At 47.3% G+C, this 24,106-nt stretch overlaps 1 protein-coding gene across 2 annotated transcripts in view; it reads left to right on the top strand.

The window, feature by feature from the left end:
• Window positions 1–11,993: 11,993 nt before the first annotated feature.
• The window catches only part of LOC108157127 (serine proteinase stubble), a 28,576-nt gene continuing 16,463 nt past the window's right edge, over window positions 11,994–24,106 (top strand). For both annotated transcript variants that reach the window (XM_033388930.1, XM_017289020.2), the window contains exon 1: window positions 11,994–12,357. The gene's annotated coding sequence lies outside the window, so the exon portion shown is untranslated. The remainder of the gene's footprint in view (window positions 12,358–24,106) is intronic.

Genomic DNA, 24,106 nt, shown 5'->3' with positions numbered 1-24,106 from the left:
AGTTATAGAAGGGAACTCGTAGAGTGGATAAACCCATAGGTCGGACAGAGCCCAGTCTTGTGTTAGGACTTGTGATGATGATGATTCCGAAAGGCAGTAGGAGAACAGAGAGATATCAGATATATATACATACCTATATGTATCCAGAGGAGGCAACAACAGCTTGGCGCTTTTGGCCCGACATCTAGGCTAGCCAATATCAATCTCAGATCGATCAAGCAATACATAGACACAATATAGAACCCTCATAAGCATGGCTTACTAGACATACAACCCCAAGAAAACGACTCGTCGTCACTGACTCTTCGACCCCAGCCCCATAACCAACAATGGATGGGGCTCAACTGAAATATAAAGATATTGAACCATCTATCTTTAGTGTATCCCATAACCGAATCGAAGCAAAGCATTTCCCCGAACCGTACAGGCCTGGTGGGTGGGGAGGGGAGGGGAGGAAAATAATCTATAGAAATAGTTGACTAAGTTTACTGATTTTTGTAAGAGAATTTTTTGATTTCGATTTATCAACAAAAAACACACACGAACTGCAAAAACTACAATGTGTTCTGAACGAAGATGATGGTAGAAGGAAAACATGGTTTGAAAACTTGACTATATATGTATATGTTTAGGGAGATGTATCCAGTCAGATCTTAGATCAAGTCGAGCAACTTGAGTTGTATTTTGTATTGTAAAGAGAGAGAGAGAGGAGAGAGATGAGATGAGCAAGAGACATAGAGAGAGAGTGGAGAAATACCCCAAATACCCAAAACCCAATCCCGAACCCAAAATATAACCGAAATATTGATTAGGTGTAATTTTTGATAGGCGAATTCTTGCAGAGTTCGCACAGTTTTAAATACTAATAATAATAATAGTAATATTACTAAATAAAGATAATAACTAAGCTGATTTATTGAAAACACGATTCAAGATCGCAAACTAAATATATTATATACATTATATATTATATATTGAAGAGGACTAACGACAGCATCAACTGAGCAGCAACCATGTAGATAATGTACGATCTGCAGAGTACTATAATGATAACGTTTAATTTATACGCGCTTACGCATACCAACATGCATACATTACGAGAATATATATATATACAAGATATATATCTACGATATAAGGTGTGTATGTATATTATACATGCATTCAAAACCAAGTTTATTATACAGTGAAAAACATTATAATAATAAAAATACATAAAACCAAAAGGGGCCACGACCTAATTTTTATCTCAGGTACAAAAATGTTAACTACTCCAGAATTATGGCAATACCTCAACCAATCTAACAACACCTGAAAGATTATAAAACTATTCTGCTATAATTTCTAGAGAATTTTCCTTAGAAAATCCACGGAAACCTCCCATCTGTCCAGCCATAGCCAGCTCCTATCCACGGCGAAATTGGGTCAAGAAAACTATGCGAAAAGAGGGAGCAGCCGTGTCCAGAGGTCCAGCAGAAGGAAAAACTCACTGGACAAGCGCCAATGACCGACTTAAATATTCGGGAACAGCAGCTGGAGCAGGTCTCCTCCTCCTGCTCCTCCTACCGTCCAAGTGCGTGTTAGGCCCCAGTCCCGGTCCCAGTCGCAGTCGCAATCCCAGTCCCAGCTCCAGCCCCAGTCATGGGATGTGGAGAACGCGAACAATGCGTTTTGTTCGATGATTAATTGCAACGCAATCTTGGAGGCCACGAGAGTCGCGAATCCGCGCTGCTTGGAGGCCGACGCGCTGTCAGCTTTCCCCCAACCAATAGTACGCCGCATGTACTCGCCCCTGAGCATGATATATAGACAGAATGTGTGTCGCGTATTAACCGAGACACCAAGCTATTAATTTTTAGCAACAAAACACACCGATTCGTAATTAAATGCAACGAAAGCGAAAGTGAATCTGGGTATGAACTTGAGATGGGTTTTTGGGTGTGGTGGGCCTTTTTCGAGTGCGAGTCGTAAGATCTGGGTTGGGTTGCATCCTTAAGCTAATTTTGCGGTGGCTTATGACAGCAGCCGCAGCAGCAGCATCGATGGTGTGCCGAGCCCTAAGTGCTTAGGAAAAGTGCGATTTGTACTTTCCCTTTTCGATGCGATGCTTATGCTGATGCTCTGAGCTGACGGATAAGACGACGACGACGACGACAAATGAAATTGCAAACACCAAATCCAAATGAAAGCCCCCAGGTATTGGTTAGAGGCGAACAGCGAATGTTAGATGCTCTTGGGGATAGATTTTTGGTTGAGAAAAGGGAAATGTAATCTGTATTTTCTTGGCGTTTGGTATGGGTTCTATGGAAGAACGAATCAAATGGCCGAAAAGATGTGGTGTGATTATATGGTCATCTCGCTATCGTGTGTACTCGTATGATACATATTTGAGTGGACAAATCTTAAGAGCGATGCCTGTCGGAAGTTCTCTAACGAAGTATCTACAGATATATGAATCTTTGGTGGGTTTGAAGTATCTGTCTATCTTCGGTTGATCTTCATAATATTTCGCGATATACCCTTTACTCTCATCACTCTTTAGGGAAGTGCGGCTCTGCTCGGCTCGTTTGCTTTGTTCGCTACGCGCGTTTTCGCGCTTTTCATTTGCCAAGCAGCGATTTTACTATTTTCACCTCTGGCAAAAGCCAAACGAAGCACTGGGCTGCTGCTTCGGCTGCTGCTCTGTGGCTTTGCTTTATAGTAATGTGAAAATTTCTGAAAACTAGAAAACTAACAAACAACTATTTGCTGCAGCGGCAGGGGCATCGTGAGTATGTGCTGGCACTTAACAACTCCATGGCTAGCTCCGCGGCCACTCGGACAGAGCAGAGCAGAGAGCAGAGAGGAGCAGAAGAGTCTAGGAAAACAGCAGAAGAAAAGTGAAATACATCAAGGCACGTCACATCCATCAGACATTTATGAGCAGCACGAGAGCACGCCCCATCTCCCAGCCGCAGACCAAAGACCCAGACCCAGACGAGACGAGATCGGAGCAGGTCTTAGACCAAAGACGAGGTCCACCAAAAACAGGCTTCCTTTCGGACTCTACACTGAAGACCAGACCGGGCCAGACCCGGCCCCGGCCCGGCCCAAAAGCCCAGCCAAAGCGTGGCTAATGAATTGGAATTGTTTAAAGAGCAGGAGCGGAATGGGGGACTGCTTGACAGAGAGGCCTTGGTCTAAGTGTCGTCGTCTTGCTGCAATCGAAATTAATGAAAAACTTTCGTTTATTTAATTGCACAGAGGCCTAGACCCAATGCCTGCTGCCTGATGCCTGGTGCTAGAAGCAGCCAGAGGGGCTACAGCTGGGGCTGGGACGAGGTTCGGGCTGCTGCTGCTGCTGCTGATGCAGACACGTCTCAGTCTTTATGGGTTATGACCATATGAGATCCATAGGGCAACACACATCACACAACACACAACACACAATCCAGCATTCAAGAGTCGAACATCCATCGATGACTCTGACTCGGACATCGACAGCGGCATTTGAGTGAAAATGATTGATTGATTGATCGCCGTTTCGTTCGTACGAGTATATATACCTACAATATAGCAATCATGGTTGTCGGTTGTCGGCTGTTGTTACTCCTTTTTGGTGTAGCCAAAGATCTGTGCGAAACTGTGGGCAATTATTTATTTGTTTCTCGCATTATTTGCAGATTTCGCCGCCGCGAAATTTCGTTTATACGCTTTTAAGGGGATCGCATACAAGATACACGACGATCCGTGATCCATGAACAATCGTTGATTGAGAGACGACAGACGACAGACGACGGCTCGAATGGGGAATTGGTGGCTCTCCAATCTGCCGGCTAATTGCCGCTGGAGTGGTGCGGCCAACTGTGATCCACTTTTCCACAAGATGATGCGTTTCCCATGATCTACAATCTGCTAATTACCTGCTGAATGGCAACTTATAGACCTGGTTGGGCAATTAACGCAGATGGAACACGCAGATAAAGGTGATTAAAAACGATCGGGTTTATGTGGAGCACTTCGGCCTAGAAGGATGTGTACTAGATAGATTCGGATTTGGAGAACCAGAGAATGCCACTGATATCTGTTATCCATTCTAGTTAGTTCTAGTTCTATTATCCATTATTCATTGGCCAATTCTTGTGAATGATAAACCCCTTGATAGTCCCCTGTTCTGCTTACCTTTTCCCCTGCAATTCCTTCTTCCAATTTCGAGTATCTCTCAGATATGGCTACTACAAACAACTTCACACACAAACCCAGAAGAAGGAGAAATGTCGGTCAGATTCGGAAGCCGTTGCAGTAGCAGTAGCAAAAACAGACATTTGTTTAATCTACAAACAAGCACTCACTTCACTTAGATGGTTTTCGGGAACTGGAACCTTTTCAACTTTGACCGCATTGCGAATATTTTGGCCATGTTCAACAGCTTTTTTGTGGATTGGCTTCGGTGCACATGTCAAGCGGGGACCCTCGTCTGTGCTGCTCCTCCCGCATGTTAAACATAATAAAAACGGGTCAACATGGCACACATCTCCTCCTCCTCCTCCTTCTACACTCGTACTCCCATTCCGAAGGCAAGTCTGGCCGCCTGGTCCCCTGCTTCTGACCAACTTGTGGTCATCATGGTGGAGGCGGAGGAGTTGCTGGAGGAGGAAACCGCACCGCAACCGAGGAGGTGCAGTGCAGAACATAGCACAGACACCAAATATAGACGTTGGACAATTTCTGAGCATGCCATGGAAGAACGCCTTTATTATATGACCGCAGCTATGACTATGACTCCGACTATGACTATGACTAGTCGTAGTCGTAGTCGCAGGCATGGTGTATGACAAAAAAAAAGAGAGCCATGTACGAGTTGTTATAAGCGATAACCTAGAAAGAGAAATATAAAGAAAAAACACCAAGAAATACTTGCAACATATTCTTTCTTCTTTAGATACCCGGCAGTCAAAGAAGGAGAAGGGTGTCTATGGTTTGTGGAAGAACACTATGAACTGGATATTATTTCAGCTCGGGAATATCAGGGGAGTATGTCTGTCCTCCGCAGAAAGGACTTGAGAAGCAATCGGAAAGCACACGTCCCTCAACATGAAGATATCTGGAACTCTCTTACCAATAGGAAAACAATTCTTATCAGAAAACAAGTTTATATAAGTACAAACATAAGCAAAGATACAATTTATAAGCAAAGTATTTTGTTTTTCCTTTCTTGGGACCGACTTGTCTGCGCCTCGCCAAAGACGTGTATATTATTGTTGGGTTCTGGGACCGACTCAGAGTAGAACGGCTAGTCTGTGGTAAAAGGTATTCAAAAGTCCAGTGGTTCTTTGTTTTATTATTTCATTATGTACATAGGTGCTTGGGGCGAGGGGAAATGCGAATGGGAATCGAAATGGAATGGGTTGGGATGGGTTTAGAGAGATGTTTTAAGTTGTGGCCAGAAGAAAGCTGGTCGAACACACCTTGAAAATGTCGGAAAGTGTGCGGCGGCGATAAGACGACGACGACGACGACGACGACGACACGACAAAGATTCTAATTGCGAAACTGGACAAAACAAACAGAACAGCGCAATCGAAGTTCGGACAGACCCCAGAGACAGACAGACAGAGAGGGATAACCTCTTGAGGGATACGCTCTTGAGCTGTGGAGAGGGGTTCCAGTTACTCCCCCTTCCCCCTACGAAAGGTGCACTCTGTGTGAGGTAGCGCTGACGATGACGATGATGGGCTGACTGATGGGGAATTAGTATGGGTATGCCTGTATGATGGGCATGTGTGGGGATGGGATGGGCATGGGGGATCATCTTAGCCGGGAGCTAATTCTGCCGTTAGCCAGAGAATCAATTTCCAGACAAGAGTCTCTTCGTTTTGTGGCATCTTCCCTAGTAGGTGTGGCTCCCATCGCCATAGATATCTCGTCGCGTCTCGTCTCGGAGTGTGGAGTGTGGACTGTAGAGTGTGTGTATATAGTACCATCCATACACCATACACCATACAGCACCTTTGACTGGGGAACGGTCGAGACGACGGCCGAAGACGACGGCGGCGCCTTGCATGTCCGGCTGGACGGCCTCCACGTCCACCTTGCAGCTGCCATTATGCAATGTCACGATTCGCGAGCGCGCATAATGAACTTTTGATGTTGTTGCTGGACCTGTGTGTCCGAAACCACACTCACTCTCACAGATCCACACACAAACACACACACACACTCATGCTCACTTGTTGCAATGCATACATATAATCGTATCTATGAGAAGGTAGGTGCCGAATCAGATACAATAAGAAACCAACCGCACAGGTAGCAAGCAGCTGATTCCTAGAGATGGCAATGCCATCACGAGTCCCACTGAGAGTGGAGTGTGTGGGAGGTGTACTATACATGAAATACATATACTTTATTTTGTTTTTATAAAAATAGAATCCTAACTCAGATTCGTAAAGGAAAGTGTATGAAATTGTGAGGTATCTATGGTTTACTAAAGGATTTACTAAGACAATCTAGCACTTCGAAAGAACCCTCTAGAAACCCTAAGAAAAGCTGTGCTCTAGCCCGGGCTCGTCCTGCAGCAACGCCCCTCGGTTGTTGCTGAGTTGTTTGCCCTGAAATCGCTTTGGCGTTGCAGGAATTTCGATTGAGACTCAGGAGTAGCATCGGAGTACTAGGATAAACAAAATACCAAAACCTTCAGAAACAAATATCGCCTCCTCCGTGATTAGACCCCTCACAACACTTGCACATCTCTGGCACCCAGCACCAGAGGCACACCACCACCACCACCACCACCGAGCAGTAAGAGCAGAGAGTGGGGGAGGGGGACTTGCATATGATCCGAAACACGAGCAGCGTTGGTAATTGCTATATAAACGTTTTGTAGGGTTTGGGTTTTCTTGGCGTTTTTCAAATTTGGTAGTTGGTTTTTATTGCTCGTCGCATTGGGTGGCATTGAACTTGCCTCCCGACTGAATGACTGGTATGATCCCTAGTCGTTAATGCGCCAAAAAGTCAAAAAAAAGGCCCAGAAGAGACGCTGGACCGAGGCATCATCATCATCAGCATCATTGGCATTGGCAATCACAGTGATCTTGGTCTTATTTAAGGGCCTGTTCTTTACTTTCACATATCTGCATCTCTCCACCCATTTTCCCCTTTTCGAAACTGCTGATTAAGCCCAACACCGTGGCATCCGAAAACGTGCCACATTTGGCAAGTCCAGTCCGTACCACAGACCGAATTCCGAATTCCCAGCCTCTCCTTTCGGTGGTTTTTGGTGTCCCTTTTTGATTGGCGTTTGCTGATTTCGGGCCCTGTTTTTTGTTTCGTCCACTGACAACATAATATTAAAGCCAATTAAGGCTAAATTTATGCGTACAGCACTTGGCCAAGACCAAAAAGGGGCTCCTTGTGGGATTGTGGGTCTGGGTCTGGGTCTGCAATTATTGGCTCCAAGTGGAGCGGATCGGAGTGGAGCGGAGCGGCGGGCATGTTAACTGCCAAAGTAAACATTTCCTTGTTCTCGGCATATTTTGGGCGCATTTCTTAAATGTGTGTATTGCCCCGTTTGGCTGCTGTTGTTGTTGTTGCTGCTGCCACATTGCTGATGCTGCCCCCGTGGGCTGATATCAGTTTTTGTGCGGCTGCTTGTTGGCTGTTCCAGGGCATAACTGCAGTTGTTGTGGCAACATGTTAATTTCTTTATTCCCCCAGCCTTGGACAGCATGTAGGATGCAGTTGGCTGTGGTCGGGGGCTTTGGCAGGCCCCCTGTCCCTGTCCCCAGTCCCTGTCTCTGTCGCTTTCTTTTGGCAACTGCTGTTAGGCGCTGTCTTCAGGTGGAAATCTCACTAGACATTGAGGTAATATAATAACTATATATATGCAGCCTTTGATTTAGTTTGCAATAAACTATGTCTTTTTATGTATTCCTCCATCGATTCCTCGTGGAATCCCATTTTCCAATCAACGCATAAAACCAACTGGAAAAACCACTGATTTTTTGTTCCGTTCATTTGCAGCTCTTGGGATTAACAATTAGCATTTCTCTGCTCCATAAAATCGAACAAGATTAAGTCTGATCCAAAGAATTCTATTAATCCATGGGGATTATGCCGTTGATTATGCAACAATGCCACAGACTGGGGCGCACGGCACAACTTAATTATTCCCCTATCCATACCGTACCCCCGGACTATATATAGGCCATGGCATATTGCATTTCATTTCATATGCAACAATCCAAAGGGGGGTTCTGGCGATGGGTATGCCACCCATGAAGAGCTGGAGCTGGAGCTTGAGGTGTGGATGCCCCATGTGGAGAGGCCAGTGCCACCGTTACACAGCGGCGACTGTGCGCGGGGTGTCTACTCATGCAACATTGCAATTAATTAAATTTTATTTTTAAATAATTGTTTTTAATTAAATTTTAAAAGATTTTTGCGCAAATTCATGCAACACCCCAAGCGGCGGCAGGCGAACGGACAGCTAAGGCGGGGGCGGGGGTGTATCTGTATCTGCCTCATGATCATGCAATCATTGAATCATTCAAGTATGAGTGATGCTGTCTGGGCCGTGTGTGGATGCAGCAGATACGAGCGGACGACTGTGGCAAGGCAGTCAGTCGATTTCTACAGCTTCTTAAGAGTCAGAGGCCAATGAAATTTGCGCTTTCCCATCGCGATGGATGGAGGGATAGATGGACGGTTGGCTGGATGGATGGTTGTGGGTGCATTCAACTCGTTTGGGGTTCAGTGATACGGTGATATAACCGGGAATGACGGATGGACAGCTGACTGTGGGCTGTGGGCTGTGGGCTTCGGGCTGAAGCTGAGCCTGAGCCTGAGCCTGAGTGCAACTGGCCGTTGTGGCATGTGGCAATTAATTGGAGCATGCGAGTGCCAGTCAGGTAGCCAGTGCACCGCAGCAGCGTTGAACCAATTTCCAAATCAGCATCCAACTAACAGTGCAACTGTGCCCCAAAAATGTGACTGCACCACACTCTCATACATAAACCATGGCACGGCCCGGAGTCCAGTGCCATATAAAATATACTTCTGCAGATATTTTTTTTTGTTTTTCTTTTGTTTTTCGGGTTGCGTGCAAAGTGCGATGATCTTGGTGGAGCGGTGAAATTTTTTGTGCTCAAACGGTTAAATTGGTCAGTGAGCAATGCCCGAAATGTGGGCTTGATTAAAAGGCCATGTCCAAAAGATCCCCGGCCTCCAGCTCCCAGTCCCAGTCCCATCCCAGTCCCAGCTCCCAATCACGTACTGGAAATGTTTTCGCTTTTGGATAGCGGGAGAGAGAAAGGTTGTCCCGTCTGCCTGCCCGCCTCCCTGCCTGCCTGCCTGCCTGCCTTTCTGGTGATGTGAAATATCACTCCGTGTCCGAATATCACCTGCCTGGGAACACAGCCTCCAGTCCCTTGGCCAACTTTCCTTTCTTTACTGTTCTTTCGAGCCGCCATCAACATTTGGCCAATTTAAAGTGGCATCAATTATTGCGAACCCATTCATTAGCCGACCAGTTATCCCTCATTTCATGATCGCTTATCGCAGCCCATCCATATCCCTAAACCGAGAGATCCCCCAAATCCCCTCTCTCTCTCTCTCTCTCTCTGTCCACACACACGACACATCCCAGTTCTCATCCTCAGATTTTCTCTGGCTTGTGCCGCCTCTGGGAATTGGGGTCACGCATGGAGTGAAGTTTCGGACATGGAAAGTCTGGACTGGAGGAAGAATTGGGCAGAGATTAAAGCCACTGATGAGGGTACACTTCGGGACAGAGTCTGAGCCAAAGATGCCTCCTGAATGATGTTTAATGGCAAGTGCTTATGGGGGAATTTGCACTGTATTAAGGATACTTAAGGGGATGGGATGGGAGAAGAGTTTGTGTACTTTTTAATCGAATAAGAGGAAGAATATTCTACCAATGCAGAACCTTCTTCAGAATGATTGTTTTCTTATTGTAATTATTACTTCCATTCAAACAAATCGTTTTTTATCCCATTTGTGAAAAGCCTTCCTCTCACTCAAATAGTTCTCTCGAAAGATCTCCATCTGCAGCCCATCAACAAGTTCATAAATTTCCATTCGCCCCCCGAACCCAAACCATGCCATCCTATACCAAAAATCTGGCAAAGTCCCAAGGAAGTTGGCGACAAATTTATTCAGATTGTTTTTTGCTACCATTTACAGCAGCCAGAGATCGGTGGAGCAGGAGGAGGAAGCGTAGTAGCAGCCACCACTACATGACCACCCATGCTCCACGCAGTTCAGCTCCAACGCGAGTTTTTCCTTGGCTGAAAGAGAAAATTTATTGTGTTAGCTGCGGCACGAGTTTGCATTTTCCTCACACAGTGGGTTTTTCTTGTGGTTGCTGTTGGTGTTGCTTTTCGGCACTTGGCATTGTCCCCTTTTTGCGGTGGGGATGCTGTGTGACACGACCTTTAACGAGATTTTTCCTCTCCACTTGGCGCATCATCACGCGACTTTCCAGCCGCGGTGCCTGCGGCTCCATGGACTGGGGCTATGGATTCTGTTGGCTATTTGTACCAACACATGTTGAAGAAGCCGCCAACAGCAACAGCAAACATTTGTTGGGGAATTAGCAAGCGACAGCCAGCCAGAAGAAGAGTCAGACTCCAACTGTGGAGCTGTGTGGATGGAGATGGGATGGGGATGGGGATGGGATGGTTGGTAGCTTCGTTATGATGGGGAGGACGAGGATGAGGAGCATCATCAACGTCATTTGCGGCTGCTGCTGCTGCGGCTGCTGCTGCTGGCAGGCACATTGCATGCACATTGAATTCCAATTGGGTTTGGCAGAGTGGCGCAAACTTAATTGTCAAGGTTCGTTAGTTCTTTTTTTTTCAGCCAGCTCCAGCCTCCGCACCCGTCTCCTGCCATTCGTCGTCTCCTTCTGCTAATGTTCGTTTCTAATGGTCGGTTTGAGTTACGGCCATGCCACAGCCAAGACTCAGACTAAGACTGCGCCTGCGACTCCCAGTCGAAGTCGGGCCAAAGGAATTCTCAATATTTCCATTACTTTGTGGTCAACGTCTGGGATTTGTTGCGTTTTTAGCGGCATTTGAGCTCTCTGTCGCCTCTCTTTTGGCCAACTATTTAATTCACATTGGTGGAAACTCGATTGTACTGTTCCTTCCACAAGTCGATGCGGCGTGGGGCAGTGGTGCAGCGGCTGGTGGAGGCACCACCGCCATCGAAGCACAAAATGAGCAACGCCGCAGAACGTTGCCACAGAACGTTGCCGGTGCAATTTCCTTCAAACTTTGTTGTACTCTACAGTGGGAATATTATGTGTATTTTTGGTGGTTCCAACAGATTCGGATATCTTCCGAAATAATCTCTAATGAGGGTTTTACTTTCTTACATAATATATTCAATTTAATATAATAATGATCTCTGGCTAGAAAACCGCTTTCGTCCCCCAAAAACTGTTAAATTTCAATCTTACCTTTTCCATCTATCATATGGGGTGGTCCCGAACTTTCTTTCATCGATCTTGGATGCAACTAAAGTTTCGTAAATGTCTTTTGTCTCAACTCCAATTTCTCTGGGGTTCTCCAGGGGCGAGGCTTTCTTTTCATTGGAGATCTTCGGAGATCTATTAAGTGGTGGTCCGCCTTGTAGAGCATCTCTCTGGACGGCCACGGCCCAAGCCATAAACAATTCTGCACACTCTCCGCTGCACTACGGTTTGGCTTAGTTTTCTTACATTTTGTTTTTTTTGTGTTTGGTTTGGATCTTTTCTGTTGTATTATTTTTGTGGGACTGTGGGGCTGTGGGGCTCCTCCATCTCTGGTCTTGGGTCTCGGGAATGCAGTCGTCCGCAGTCTGAAGTCCGCTGCCAACGCAAGCGTCTGCGGCTGCGCCTGCGTCAGCGTCAGCGTCAACGCCAGCATTCTCTCCACTTGACTTTCAGTTGAAATGCGTCCGATCAATGGAGATCGAGTTAGTTTTGTTAAGATCTCGTCCAGGCAAAGTGCAGCCGGCCGGCAGTCGTCTGTCTCTGCTGTCTCTATCTCTGTGTGTGTGTGTGTCACAAGGATCCAGGTCCCAGATCTGTGGCAAGAGCAGGATGCGAATGTCGCATCCATGTCGCGCTCGCTAACGGCTCTTTAGCGGTTCTCAATACTCAATACTCAATTCTCAATACTCGTATCTCGTTCTGTTCCCTCTGTCTGTGTTCGGGCTCGGGGGCCTGCCTGTGCTGGACCTGGAGCTGAAGCTGGATGGAGTGTGCTAATGTGATAAGCCGCTTAAGCCGCAATCGACTTTGGCTTCGACTCTGAGCTGGAGTTCACCTGAGAGCCAACATTTGTGGCCTCCCCACCTGGTGAACAGTGCCTGGTATGTACGGGGACATTGTTTTCGGAGAAGGGTCATACATGTTCGTGAGGCTGAAGATACGATCAATCAACAGGTTTGGGGGATAAGTTATTTAAAAGTAATATGTATTTATTCTGTTGTGGCTTTAACACTTCCTACCTTTTGGGATGTTCCCACTAAAAGAGTGAGATATCCAGAAGAGTCTTCTGGTTGGCACCTCGGGTTTCTGCATTCCAACTTCCGTTTTATGGGAAATTACGGGGTTAATTGCCCTGCACCAGCTCTCTCCCTCTGTCACTGACACTGCCTGGCCCCACCATCGGACGACTTTTAGTGTTCCATTCCCTGACAGCAGACGGGGTACGTACTACGCATATTTAAAGTCCGATATCAATCTTTCGCAGGAATGAGCAATGACACTTAATGGCATTTCGTTGCAAGCTCCAGCTCCAGCTACGGCTCCGTCACCGTCACCGTCTCCGTCTCCGGCTACATTTTATGGCCAGCAGCTTCCCCACACAGAGATCCCATCCCATCCGTACCCTCCGAGAGACACAGGCCCCGCGACATTGCCTTGTTAAGTGTTAACGTTAAGTGCCTTGTTACTTAATTCTCCTCTCCTTTATCTCCTCTCTTCTCACTACATTTGCCCGCTCTAATTCGATCTGAGGTGTGAGTGAGTGTGCGAGCGAGAGAGAGAGACAGAAACAAAAGCACCAAAAAGGAAGCAACAGAAAATGCTTTTACTAGAAGATGGGCAGCAAGGTGTGTTTTGTGCAGGGTGAGGTTGCTCCTGGGAGAGCGCTCTCTTCAGGCACATACATGAGTAGTTGCCCAATAATAAGAGAGGGATTGGATTAACTTATTAGGGAACTCTGCCTAGAACGGCTGGTGCCATACCCCGAGAGCGCTGCGCTGGAGAGTACCTTGCTGGAGTTTGTTGTCTGTGTCTCTCCCTCCGAATGGCTTGGCAGAAGAGAGCGACAGCCGGCTAAGCCATTATCACACGCGACATTGAGTGCAGCCATAATGTAAGCGAGCATTTTCTTTAATTTACAGTTAATTGAGTCTTATGGGGTAATTATGCAGACAGAGCCGGATTCGTCCGCGTAGATCCTCCACACAAACTGTTAATTGTAACGAAGGGGAGACTGACTCGAGACTTCCTCTAAGGCTGTGTCTGTGTCCGTGTCGCTCTGTTCTGGCAGCGTAAATCAATCAAACTGCTTTAGTTAAGGCCTTAATTAAGGCTCTCGGGGTTATTAAGCCTTGGCTTTGGCATGCATGACCATAGGCGCACACACACTCGCTCTCCCTTTGTCCACAGTGTGTCGCCGCTGAAGCTCAGAGCTAAGCACGACTCTAACGGTTGGAGCGGGAGAGCCGCAGTGGAGAGCAGTGGAGAGTCGCCCGCAGGTGAAGGCGCAGCCGTTGCCGCAGCGCAAACAAATTGCATTGATGCGATAAGCCGGCTCTCGACTGACAATAAACGAATGCCCAATCAATCTCGAACGGGAGGCCGCGGAAGCCACACACAAACGTGCGATGACCAGTGGACGGTGGGGCCTCGTAAAGGCAAACTTTGCCAAAGAAAAGAGCCTATCGCAGAGCCCCTGCTTCGGGCGTTATGCCGTTTATCGTGGCCCCACTGTCGTACAGGTGGACTCTGCATCAAAATATCTGCACCTGGCTCTCTGGGTGTTGTCTCGGCCTGGGCGTAGTCCGCTAACCGCTGGCTTCCTTTCCGCAGCCCCATTCGATGCTGTGGCAAGTGTCTGAGCCAGCACCGTTAGCCATCATTAGCAATGAAATCAATTGACGGCCCATATCCAAGTGGTTTGTGGGTAATACCCACACCCCATGCCCCATACCCGTCCTATGGGTGGGTAAGGTGGGGTTACTGGTCGATAGTTGTAGGTATTGTCTGTATGTATGCTGTGGTTTCATCGGCACACAGGAAGTCCAAGATCTAGAAAGATTTCTTTATATATCAGGGAGCGGGTTTTTCTTTATCAAAGATTAGCCACAATGTGATATAATTATTCGATCTACAGCTTCTTTCGGGCTATTTATCCAGAGATTTCAATATCTTTGACCTATCTTTCATTCTATAGATTCTTGCATAGGTCCCATTCCGGAAGGGTTTCCTGTACCCCTTCCTATATCTTCCATCCAGCTTCAGTCTTCGGGGAGGGTCTGTGTCTGGTCCATCTCTGATTAGCCCGGCTAATACCCACACAGAGGAAGACCACTTGGCACTTGACTATCACTCCTTTCTGCACCCAATCGCCACATCTGGTAGCATCTCGTTTTGGTAGCAGTTCCAACCCAGCCCAGCCCGCTGCTGCTGCAATGCTGCAACCGCTGATTATCTCCAGGAGCGTGGTAGCTCTAAAGGAATCTCGAGCTAGAAGGAAATTGCGTGCAATAAAAGATAGATGCCATGTGTCGGGGGCACTGTGGCTATCAAGCGTGGATCATACATAGGAGGACTCCGCATACGTACTATATACGTATTCGTACAAATATTGGCATACACTTTGCTTATCTTGGCCAATTCAATAGCCGCGTTTCTTTTCCCATTTGCCATTTTTCGTTGTTGCTGCCAAATGACTCAATAGCCAGCCTCGTGGTCGGTCGGTCGGTCGGTCGGTCGGTGGGGAGCTGGCGAAACTAGTTCTGTTGCACGCACTCGTCACGAATCTAATGTAATTCTCAATTACGAAACGAGTTATGCCACAAATTAAGCAAGAGATAGAGCGAGAGAACGAGAGACCGAGAGAGCGTGCCTAACTGCACTTTACTTTTTTTTTTCGGTTTTTGTGGCCACCGAAAGGGGCAACGGAACACAATGCTAACAAGCCCCAAAAAAAGCCCAAGTCCCAAGTCGAAATCGAGCCAGAAAAGGGCGTCAACGGCGGGGCGCCACCCCAAATTAGGAGCACCTGCCAGTCCTGTGGCCTGCGGCCCGGGGCCTGGGAGGAGGGGCAGTTACTGTCCGGAAGGGATCCCTGTGTCCAGACCAAAGGTGTTTCGTTGTTATTAATTAACAACAATTCGATTTGTGGCCACACTTTGGGGCACGGGCACCAGCACAGTCGCTGATCATCATATTCGGGATCGCTGGAGCGTTGGCCAACTGGATCTCGGGGACTGGACTTGGACTTGGACTTGGACTTGGACCTGGCCTGGACCTGGACCTGGTCATGTGGTCAACAACGTCAACCAGTTGGCTGCTTTGGCTTTGGCTTTGGCTCTGCCACTGAGGCGAAATACCAAACACGTTTCGCGGAACAAGTTCAGGCCTGACTGCGATGCCTTGCCATGCCATGGAGTAACATGTCTCAAGACTTGTTCCACCCTTTATGTTCTCCAGCACCACAAAAGCACCAGGCAGCAGGCAGCAGGCACTAGCCATAGAACCAGCGATGACCAAGAGGAAGCATCCGTTAAACTGCTGTGGGCCATTGTCCAACATTTTTGCAGCCCGCTTAGCATTGGGTCAGCGTTGGGTATCGTTCGGTTTGCGAAATGGGACCACGCATGGCATTAGTGGGGAGGCCCCACAGCCGCAGTCACAGCCACAGCCGCACACAGACAGATCTGGAAAGAGGAGAGAGATCCTAAATCTGACTTTGTGGCTTATTTGAATAGAGGTGTTGTTGTGGCATGGCCTCCGCTCTGCACTCCGGCCTGATGGCCCGTTGTTAGGAGCCTCCTCATGACAGGTGTCTCCTCCATGTCGCATCTCCGCGTATCGCGAAAACCGTTTTGTGTCCCGGGATTGGGGTCTGTCTCTGTCTCTGTCTTTGGTTCTATTTCTGACTTTGTCTTTCTATTTCTCTCTTTTGTGGCTCTTCGTTTTCTGGTAGTGCTGCTGCTGCCTTTTGGCCAAATTGCTTGGCTAATAAAAATAGATGTTGGCCGCCGCAAAACAGCAAATGAAGTTGTTGCCACTTTGAAGTTACTTGGGACTGTGCCTGGCTTGTTGCGGATCTTCGCATGTTCAGATTGATAGATAGTCTTAAAGGTTTTCTTCAGAGATGGTTCATGAATGGTTTTGGCCAGGAAATCCTTGATATTCCTGCCTTTTTCTGCATTTTTCTCGCTGATCCAGTTCCCTTTTATTGCATCAACCTACATATTTCTGCAAGTCAAACAGTTTTAGCTGCCGCCTCCTTTGGGCATAGAATATCCGAATAATGCCGAGCAGGAAACGAGAGAGATATCAACTTTTCCGCGAGGCATGCGTCGAGCCCCCCATTTGGACAATGGGGACCCACATGCGAGTGTTGAATTTCACTCCGCTAATTGCCCGACTCTCCGGCAATGGATGGATGGCTGGGATGGGATGGGACCGAACATGGATATGCGGCCATATATTCATACCTGTGTGTTTATGGATGGACAGAGGATCTACGCCGGCGGCGCCTCATAAAAGATGAGAGGCAGAGTGGATCGGATCGGATCGGATCGGGTCTCTGGGGAGATCCCCTCCGCAGAGAGTTAATGGATTGGGCACTAGAAGCTGTAAACTTGCATACAGCAGCCACATAATTTGGAGTAATGGACTCTGGGCAGCGGATGCATCAAACGATGCATCACAAGGATGGGGCATCACAATTGGGTGAGGGGTGAGCCTTTGGATTGGGGAGCATCTGCTGGGATCTGCTGGGATCTGAGGCTGCTGTCTCTTTGTCGAGTGGAGTGGAGTGGAGTGGAGTGCCTTTGACCATAAATTCTGTAAATTCAAAGCGCGAAGGAATGTCACTTGCCAATTATTAGAGAATGTCAGCTTGTCGCTGATATCTTTGCCATGTTTGTATTGACGATCTCAGTGGCTGCCGCTCAAGAGTGCTTCCAACTGTTGCCTCACCGAGTGAGAGAGAGAGAGAGAGGGGAACGCTCCACTTATCGCTGCCTCATATCTAATATAGACAAGAGCAAACAGGTTCCCCCTGCAGTTGCAGTTCAATCACGTCTTAACGTCGTCGTCGTCGTCGGAGTCTTCTCCTCCTCCCAAGCATCTCCCAGCATCCCAGCAACCCAATCCCAATCCCAGGTTGCAGTCCCAGTCCCAGTCCCAAGTCCCAGCTCTCTGCTGGAACTCTGCTGGACCTCTGCTGGACTCTCTCTCGCTCTCTCCCTCTCTGTTTCTGTTCTTTTTTTTAATTGCTGCACTGCATCTGGTGCTTGGTGGTGGTGGTGCTGCTGCTGGAGGATCGGTTAAAAACGTTTGACAAATGCCAATGCCAACAATTACACGAGCAGCGATATCTTATGGATGCAACTGTGATTTGAACTCATTACGGATGCCGCAGCGGCTGCCACTGCCACTGCCCCATCATCATCATCATCATCATCAGCATTATCATTGAAGGAATCGGCGGAGAGGGAGAGAGAGAGAGATGCCACTTCCTTCTTCCACACAAAAGCAAACCAAAAAACATCTTCATCTTCTTGCGACTTGTTGCACCTGACCTTGTGCCACTTGGATGTTGGCGGCGGCGGCGGCGGGTGACCCAGACACAAGTGAAAACAAAATCCCTATTCAAATCCGGGCTCTCCCTCACCGTAAACCTTCTTCCACCTCCTACTTCCCCCCACACACACACACACACAAACACACAGACACTGCTGTGCTTGCTGTGTGCCCCATGCCACATGCCGCATGCCGCCTCTCAACCTGAACTTGAAGTGCGGAACCAGATGCATGTAAGTAACGGTCCTGCGGCTGGGGCTGCCTGCTGCCTGCTCCTCAGAGCCAGATGCCGCGTCTGCCTCGTGAGAAATCAAACTGTAAAGTGCGACGCGGTCTCTGACTCTGCCACTGCCACTGCCACATCCAGTGACTCTGGCCTAGGCCATGGCCAATGCCAATGCCAATGCCGGGGCCTAAACAGGTTGCAGTGGTCGTATACCATTTTGGTTCGAGTCGAGCTTCCTCACACATGCCACATGCCGCTTAAAAGGGGCAGCCAACAGCAGAAGAGGAGTGAAGGATAGAAGCTGTAGCTGTAGCTGTAGCTTCAGCTGAAACTGAACTGAAGCGCTGTGGTTGTGGCAGCAGGTAGATGGGGCAAGTATGACTAGGTGAACCCCCAAATGGTTGTGCCTGCTACGAGTATTAGCCCCAAAACCAATTGCACAATTTGTAACAGCTTTTGACGGTTTATTCTGCTGCTGTTGCCGTTGTTGCTGCCCCCGTGACACTTCCTGCAACAAGCTGCAACTTTAGCTGACTGCCGGGCAACGCCTTGCCATTCCGACTCCCTCTCTGCGGATTGTGGAGTGCTCTGATTGTGATGTGTCACCCTTGGGTTTTTTCTTTTCCTAGTGGGTGTTTTTCGGAATGCAGTTCCTGGTTTCGAAGTCTTGGAATATTTCCATCATCTACTGTCTGGTTTTAGGTCCCTGCCATCAGCCTCTCAGGGACCTGCTTAAGTATCTTTTAGGTCTATGATCAGTACCTTCTGATTGCACTGTTGTTACCCTTTTTAAATGGTTTCGTGAATGCTTCTTTGAATACCGGATATCTGAAGGCATTTCTGCAGCACATTTAAGTGCAATCCCTTTGCAACCTGTTAACTTTCAATCAACTCTATCATCAGTCATCAGCAGCCGCAGCAGCTCCGACTGGGCGTGGACCAATTGCAGAAGCAGCCATCCGATGGTTTCGCTGGGATCTCCATTCCATTCCATTCCCTTCCATTGCCATTCGGCTTCACACCTTTCGCACCGCCCAAACCGCAGCACAGCCACAACAACACACACCTGTAATTTTCACCGAGAACTTCCAAGTTCCAAGATCCAAGATCCAAGATCCAAGACCCAGACCCAAGACAATTTGTAGGACCCTCTGGGTTGGGAGATCGGCGTTCCAGGCTACAGCTGATGCAGGCAAACTGATTGCGATTTCTAACTGCAACCAACACACGCGCTGCAATAATTTCGTAATTTCTCACTCACTTAATTTAGCACAATTAATCTCAATTTCAGCTGTCAACCAGAGCTACAGAGCTACAGAGCCACAGAGCTCCCAGCTCCTGCCCCAGCCCCAGCCCAACTCCAGCTACAGCTCCAGTTCAGGTTGAGTCAGAGACACCCCACCAACTGAATCTGGGGGATCTGGGGTATCTGGTTGTGGCACGCACTGCAAAGGGGCCAGGGGAGGGGGCAGGTGGGAAGTTTCCCATAAATATTGTACTGCCGTTAGAAATTCATGTGTGTAATTTGTCAACTGAAATTAATCTCTGCCTCGAGTCAAGTCTCAAGTCTTCTCCAGGGTGTTGGTTAGATGATTTGTTGGAGTCCGGACTGGCAACCAAATTGAAGCGCATGCCAAAGCCCTGACTCTCTGGAGCTGGCACTGACATGACCTGGCTGGAATCTCCTACTGCGGCTCCTCCTCCTGCTCCTCCTCCTTCTACTCCCCAGTGTTCTTGAGTTTTTGGCTTTGGCATTGTTTATTATTATATCATCGTAATGCCAGCCAGCTGTTAACTGACTGTGACGCGACCGTCCGTCTGCCTGCTTCTGACTACGAGTTCAACCCGAGAGAGTCACTGGCCCCTTCTCTGGGGGTTTATACTCTGACTTTTGAAGGCTGAGATCTTGCGCTATGATGTACAGAAAAGAGACATGTTCCAGATATATGATTACTCTATGATTTATAACGAAATTTAACTGATAACTCCTTTCTTTTCTTTAGGAAATTTCCCATAGATATCCTGTTCAGTCCTCTACAGATTTAAGAGTATACTCATTGCGTTTTCGGACTTCTTCCTATAAGATTTTTTTGGTGATATTTAATACACTTTATAATGGATCGTATCGCTCTTCTGTGAAGATCGTATCCATGGAAAGAATTCTTTATAATTATTCTATAATTTCCTTTCCTTGCAGAACTTTTGTTCCACCAAAAGTTAATTCTCTTTCAGAAATTGTTCTCCATTTTCAAATCATTTTCTAAGAGCATTCAATATTCGTTTTCCCACCTCCCATTTGTTGCTGCTTCCTGTTTTGTCATTCGGATGCCCATTTGGATGGCGATGCTCTGCTCTGGCTCATTCCCTGGCATTGCCGCACATTATTTGGGCCTTTTGTCTTTTTTTCGGCCATTAGACAATGTTTAGGGTTACATTTGTGAGTGCTTTTAATTTAATTTACCTCAAGAAGAGAAGAGTTCGCTGCCACTTTATTGTTTCTCCTGTTGTCGTCGTCTTTTTTGCAGCATTTTGCGGTTTTGGGTTTTGTGTGTGTTTTCCAACATTTCTCTGCCGTGTGTACTGCGGTTTAACAAATTTTCTGAAGATGTTAGTTGTTGGTGCTTGTCTCTCCATACAGGTTCTCTCTTATGTTGTGCTTCTCTTTGGCTCTGCAGAGGCAGGAGGTAGTGGCAGTGGCTGTGGCTGTGGCAGTGGCAGTCCATCCATACACTTGCTTAGATATAGATATGGTTTGAAACACACACACAAGAGGGGGGTCGATGGTTGGTTGGTTGGTTGGTTGGTTGGTTGGGTTCTTGGTTGATCGCCTGGTCTCTCTAGAGCCACAGAGCTCTCCATGTCCATCTCCATTCTGTCCACATTTATGGCAGTTGGCAGCCAAAGCCTCAGCCTCAGTTTCAGCCTCAGTTTCAGCCTCAGTTTCAGCCATAGTTTTAGCCTCAGTTTCAGCCTTAGTCTTAGCCTTAGAGTAGAAGCCACAGCAGCAGCAGCAGCAAGGTGTTATTTTCATTTCTAGGTTACTGACCCATGTCACATGTGTGTGCGGAAAATTCAATATTGCTGTGAAAAATACTTACACAACTATTAAATAAAGACATGGGATGGCCAAGAGAGCCCCGAGACCCGAGCGCAGAGCCCAGAGCCCAGAGCCGAGACACAGGCTGTGGCCTGTGGCCCAGGCTTAGTGTGGTGGCAAGCAGATGTGGCAAGGCTTGTACACTTAATAATTACGCTCATTTCATGCATGCAATGTTTGGTTTCCCGGGAATCGACCGCCCACCAAGCCCTGCCTGCCCCGTGCCCTCGCCTCGCGCTCGGAGTGGGATTTTTCCAGCTGGAAATGAAAGAAAAATTCTTCGCCAATAGCTGGCTGCCGTTTGTGTGGTTGGTTCTTGGCTTTTGCTCTTGCTTTTGCTTTTGGCTTAATTAATTACCACATTCCATCCGATCATTCTTTCTCTCTCGCCTTTTCTCTGTCTTTGGCGGAACTAGAAACGAAAGACTCAAGACACAAACTCTTGTGTGCCTGCCTCTTGTGCCGTGCCTCGCTTTCCACTTCCTACTCGCAACTGGCGATAATCGATTGAGTTCGTACATGTCATTTGCTGAGCTTTTGTGGCACTGTTGACAGCACAAAACGATTCCCAATGAAAATGACATGATGTGCACGCCAAGAGCCCAAACCAGATCAGACCCACTCACGCGAGAGTGAGGAGGCCAGTCCCAGTCCCAGTGCCATTGGCATGACAAATTGCGACCTATTCATCTTGACACGGACTTTCACTTTGGCTCTAGCCCAGAGCCAGGGCCGAGGGCCATGGCTAAGCCCAACAGCCCGTAGATCACACACTAAAAGAAGAGTCTCCACCGATGATCTCTTCTCCCTGTGTATTATGCAAATGTCAGTCAACAAAGCGTTGACAGGATGCTAAAACCCCTCAAGACTCCTCGATGCATCTCTCTCTGGGCCAAGTCGTTGGCTCGTCTGCGGCTGGCTATGGGAGCCAGCATAATTGGCAAATATATTGGCAGCACTTTGGGCCTCCATTGTGTTGGATGGTCATTTAAATTAACGATTCGAGATTTGATTCACGTGTAAACTATTAATCAAGTCTCAAGCAGCGACTCCAACAAGTCCAAGACGTAGTCCGAGCAGCTGCCTGCCTGCCACTTGCTGCTGCTGCTCCGGCTGCCCCTGCCACTTGCCGCGTTGGGCTAGGCCCGGCCTGCCTCCAGAGCCCGAGGCGGATCGCCGTTCTGCTAAATGGGTCAGTAAGGTGGAATTCGATTTTGGAGCCAAATTAAATATTGGCGGAGCTGCTGGCGGATACAAAAAAAAAGGAGAGATGTCATGGGGAGTTTTTTTATGGCGCAATTGAGAGATATTCTGGATTCGGGCTAAAACCGCAGTGGGAGTGGACCCAGAAACCTGATATACAAAATTCCACAGAGAGCCACTAAATAAATGAATAAAATGGTTATATACTTGTTGATTGGAAGTTAACGAAACATTTAAGACACCATAAAAACTTTAAAGGTTTAAAGAAAGACGAAAAAATAAAATACAAATAAAATAAAAAGTCATTCCCACACAACTACTCCCACAATCACCACTGATCCTCTCTAATAAATTCAGCAATAAAAATCGTAGTATTCTTGGTATTCTTTCTACCCATTACTTTCTTTCTTTCCGTAAATGATCCTCTCCATTCTGTCCGAACCGATCACTGATTACATTTCATATACAACTTCATTCAACAACTGATTTATGATCGTTTAGCGATGACAGTGTTAAATGATCTTTTGGCTAAATTGATGTCTGTCTGAGTAATTCAGTAGTTGGATCCAATCCCAGGCAATCCAACAATCCACAGCAGAAGACGATCCGGACGGTCACTCGAGAGAGCCACGATCCGCGTTGAGTATTCTGTCATTGAACTGTTCTGTTAAGCAGGAATCCATTCGAAGATCCATTTATCAGAGACCAGTCAGGCATGAATGAATGTTTCTCTTTTTTTTCGCCCGTCCGTGATCAACCGAGAACCCGAGAACGTTCGTTGAACTGCATTTTTCAGAAATGAAACGATCGCCGATCGCCATTTACAATGTTTTTTGGGTTCAGTTTTTAAGATGATTAGCAGGGGAATGATACCATTGATTTGGTATTTGATTTCAACAAACAGAAGCTTAAAGATCAGTGTTCTACTTGGTAAAGATCCATGTTTATGAGGAATGAATATTATTTTTTAATTATTATTCAATGTATACTGATCAGTGATCTCTAATCTGCTCTATGATCTTCACTGATCCTCATTCTATGTATAATGATAAGTGATCGCTAACCTTCTATTACCTCTAACTTTTCACGGATCTTCACACCCTAGTGATCTATAAAAATGATGATATCCCCAAGCCTCAAACTTTCTCTTTGGCATTCCGTACCCTTAATGATCCTCGCACCTCATTCTACCTATTAAGAGCACTCCCAAACCGCCTGGGTTTCCATTTATGGCCCATAACAGTACATGGAGTTCCTTTGAAAGTCCATTAAAAGCCTCTAAAGATCCGCGATCTTGTTAAAGTGACCATCAACCACCGGGATCTGCCGGGCTATTTATCAAAATGTATGCCACCACTGGCGGCAACAGTACCCACACCCAAAAATCGATTGAAGCGAACTGAATCATCCATTTCGAGCGATACCCCCATAAAGCCCCAACAATAGACTGCACTCAAGTGTTATATAACAGTTACACTGATAACTCATAAAAAAAACCCCAAACAGAGAGAAAAATCTTTAACACTGACCCACTTTCAGGAGTGAGGTCCATCGGCGGCAGCGACGGCGGCGGCGGCGGCGACGGCGTCGACGGGTGAGTCAATAAAGAAACCGCACAAGAGTTTGCGCTAATACGGAGATTAAATAATCGCCCGGGCCGCCGCTCATGAATCACCCACACACGCTGTCCGCAGGAGTGGGAGCGGGGAAGCCACTTGCAAAATACTGGCCTGGCCGAGAGTGACAAAGTTTGGGAATTGAA

The sequence above is a fragment of the Drosophila miranda genome, chromosome 2, assembly GCF_003369915.1.
Source record: "Drosophila miranda strain MSH22 chromosome 2, D.miranda_PacBio2.1, whole genome shotgun sequence".
Taxonomy (NCBI): domain Eukaryota; kingdom Metazoa; phylum Arthropoda; class Insecta; order Diptera; family Drosophilidae; genus Drosophila; species Drosophila miranda.
Note: the sequence above shows the minus strand (reverse complement) of the source record. Positions and strands in the feature narration are given on the sequence as shown.